This window comes from Diuraphis noxia, unplaced genomic scaffold (genome assembly GCF_037042655.1).
Source record: "Diuraphis noxia isolate RWA-SAM2 unplaced genomic scaffold, SU_Dnox_SAM2 contig0001, whole genome shotgun sequence".
In the NCBI taxonomy this organism is placed as follows: domain Eukaryota; kingdom Metazoa; phylum Arthropoda; class Insecta; order Hemiptera; family Aphididae; genus Diuraphis; species Diuraphis noxia.
Window position 1 is genome coordinate 436,427 of NW_028301711.1, and position 4,126 is coordinate 440,552.

The window sequence follows — 4,126 nt, forward strand, 5'->3', positions numbered from 1 at the left end:
ATGTAAAAAAAAATTTAATTTATTCAAGTAGGTATCTAATTAATAATAATACTATTTACAGGTTCAAATATTACAATGCAACCAACCATAACCAAGCAAGAAATTCGAGATTTTTTTAAACCAGCTGAACAAATTTACGATTATGATGGTAAACATAGGCGCCAGGTTTTGTAAATGCCAATGGGGGCCGAATTTGCTACATATTAGCCTTAACTTTTGCTCTTCAAAATAATTTAAATATGTGGTTAAAGAGTAGAGACGCGGGAAGTGGACTATTTATATCTATATTTTTAATTGTATCCTCTTAAATTTTAAATCAGGGGAACACTCAAAATTTTTCATTAATAACGGTTCCCCTCAAATTTTTAGTCACTTAAAGTCCTAGTTTAAACTAATTCAAATATGTAAAATATGATAAAATAAATACTACCTGTAGTATAACACAAAATAAATTAAAAATATTTATTTACTTTAATTTATTTAACATTTACAATGTTCTCGAATCTCGGATATATTATTCTGTAAACATGATTTGGGAAATTCAAATCTCAATCTTTTCAATGGGGGCTGAGCCCTGACTCCATCTTTTCAATGGGGGCTGAGCCCTGACTCCATCTTTTCAATGGGGGCTGCGGCCCCGAGCCCCCATGTAGTCGGCGCCTATGATGGTAAATATATTATTCATTAACATTCCGAGATCGACCAATATTTAACTTCGGTCTAAGCATTTAAAAAATGAAAGTAGTTCAATCAATTACGCCTTTAAATGATTAAACCAGCCAACAATCAACAGTTAATAAAATAACAATGCTTATATATTTGCCAGGCGACGCGAGCGCACATTACCTGCCTTGGTTATTAGCAGTATACAATATATACAATATATAGGTATACAATTTACACGTTTATTTTAATTAATAATAACTTATTAACTTAATCGGACTAATTTTTTGCCTTAAACCTTCTCTGTGATGTCCTCTTTAATTAAAAAAAAAAATGCACGATGATTGAATAAGTAGTTCCGGAGTTAATCCCGAACAAAAAAAAGCGACTTCATTTTATATAGTAGTATATAGATATAGATATAGATTAGTCAATTTTTAGATACAAATCGCTATATTCTCCTAGAGATTTGCATTTGAAATGGTTCCATACTGTGACTGAGTGATCGTATTCCTCATCGTCTATATGTTCTTCTTTTAATGAACTGTAGAAATTTTCTTTCCGAGGCAGAATCGTTTCTTCTAACTTGTCCCAACTATCTGTATACTCATGAGGGTAAATCCCCTTACGGGTAACAAGTGGTAAATCTTGAGGTGAAAAATATTCTCTGAACTTCTCAAAACCTAATGTCAATAAATTTTCTGCGAGTGTTGATAATTTTGATTTCATGAATCGACAAGAGTCTATGAATAGAATTCAAAAGTTGTTGATAACGTGTTTTGAAAATGAAATGTATTTTTCTTCGCTTTTCGGAATCACTGAGATTGATTTAGTGTCATTTCCGAGTTCGGTTACGATGAAATGTGTTTCGTAAGCAGACAAATTGTGTAGAAAGCACAGTACAAAGTTAGGCTTTTGGAGCTTCAGGTTGCAAGTATTGCATAAAGTTTGTCTAAAATTTTCTTCTCTAAATAATCTACTTTTTGGTTTTTGATAGAAAAAATACAATCACATAGATTGCATGTACTTTTAAATACATGTGCTATTTGCTCTTCTTCTGTCATTATGATGGGTTTATTTGTTTTAAGTAAATCTTGAACTCTTCTCGCGATGTCTGTCACTTCATTAACGAAATGCTTGGCTACATCCTGGTGTGACTCGCTTCCGCGATAAATAATAGGTAATGTTGGTATCTCATATTTCTCAAGCAAATCAATGTGGACGTTTTCTGAAGCCTTTACGAAAACTCCATAGCTCATTGAATCGTGCTTTTGAAAAGCTGCTGTTTTCTTGCCTTTGATTTCTTCACATTTAACAAGGAGTGTCTAGAAATCGGCATATATCGCGAACGGATGTCTTTAAGCGTTACTCCATCCATCGAACTGTAATAATGTACCGGGCTCAGGCATCTTAGGCAGAATTGGCTTGTGTACACCACATATCAACTTTTGCTGTTCAAGCCCCACCTGACCTTTTAACTTATATTTTGTATGTATATTGTCGAAACTGGTAAAACATCCTTTGCAAAATACAACATTTTCGGTGTGTGATGTGTTTTGTAATCTCAAAAGCCTCGAAAGGTTAGAAATGTAGGTGTAGTGGCTTTTATTACCATCAGTAATTAGTAAGAGATCAGAATGATATTTTGTTTCTTTATCCACAACCTTAAGTGGATAAACAATATGTTTCTTATTCTTTTCTTTTTTTAATCCTTAAACGTTGACTGATATTTTCGGATTATTTTTTTCAAATGTTTTTATCTCCCTCACAGGTGTTGGGAATGTTAAACCAGAAAAATTATATTTTTCCTCGAGCGATGTATAATTTTCAGCCACTTGGTTTTTAACCTTACCTGAAACGTGTCTTGCTAGGATTGCCCACTTGAAGCACTGTTGGTCCAAGTTTTGAGGATTGATAATTGCTTTTTTATTTTTAATGTCCTCTGTAAGTGTTATATAAGACGAACCACCCATAGGCGAATAACTATATACTCCTAACAGTAAACCATCTATTGATTGTAACGTAAATCCGCTTCCTTTAGAAGTATACATTTCTTCTTCGAGCAAAAGGTTGATAAAATCTTGATTAATTTTAGCTTCGATATCTGTATCCATAAACAGTTCCTTAGCTGATGTCTTAACTTAAATGCTCTATTCTCTGCTGAATTTTCTACGATGGGGCGTTGATATGTTGCTTCTAATTTCAGATTATATTTAATTGGTTGTTTTGTTGATAGTGATTTTAGTATTTCTATTAAGTCTTTTTTTATTGATTCTAAAAATGTTCTGTAGTTGGTAAAATTATCTGTATTTTTCAGGTAATACCAATTGATTTTATTCGATAACAATGTGCCTGTCTTAATGAATCCTCGTGTCTTGACGATGCTCATGCGTGTCTTTTTAGCATTTGCTGCTTCGTTCGAATTTTCCGTATGATTTGGGCGCTTATGACCATTGCAAGATTGAACTGAAAAAAAAATTACCATTGTATTGCTAAACGTTATAGAAATGCATGTCACAGCTTGAACATCTATAAAAGTATTGAATGAGATAGAAAAGATAAATTGTTGTTTAAATATAAACGTTTTTTTTTTTTTTTTAGTAAAAATACTCGAAGAAAAATTAAGAATTTAAAAAAAAAGTGTTTATCATATAGAAAATACGATTTTTTAAAAATATACTTTAATAAAATGAGGTAGGTGTCAAACTCTAGTACTACATACATATATATATATATATACATTATTATATACATATATATAAAATCAAAAATAAATATGATATAGAGCTCTCAGTTATATTAATAATACACAACGTTCTTTTGTGTAGCATGAAATAATAGTAATAGTAAGATGTATATACACTGGCGTTTGTAATAGTTTATTAAGATCTTTAGATAAATATTATGCCTATTTATGTTTTTATTGGTATTATATTAAATGTGTATATATTTTGCGTAGAAAAATAAGATATTCATATTGTATTATTATTATATATTATGTATAATATTATGGTCAAATATATTTATTAAAATATTTGTTTATACTTAAAAAGATAATCTATGTATATCTATATCTATATCTATACATATACTACTATATAAAATGAAGTCGCTTTTTTTTGTTCGAGATAAACTCCGGAACTACTTATTTAATCGTCGTGCAATTTTTTTTAAATTAAAGAGGTCATCACAGAAAAGGTTTAAGGTAAAACATTAGTCCGATTAAGTTAATAAATAATTAGTTATTATTAATTAAAATAAACGTGTTAATTTTATACGGTATACCTATATATTGTATACTGCTAATAACCAAGGCAGGTATTTGATGGTATTGGTTAGGTAAGGTAAGGTAAGTGTCGACGCCAAGATGTAATATAATTTGGTAGGTACCTATGTAAAGAGTACATGAATATCTCGCCGCCGACCAACACACACACACGCAAACAGTCACCATATAATTGTA

The 4,126-nt window shown here is 30.8% G+C and overlaps 1 pseudogene; it reads right to left on the reverse strand.

Annotated features, from left to right (window-relative positions):
- Positions 1-1,875: 1,875 nt before the first annotated feature.
- LOC149059116 (uncharacterized) lies at positions 1,876-3,130 on the reverse strand (annotated as a pseudogene).
- Between the last annotated feature and the right edge of the window lie 996 nt (positions 3,131-4,126).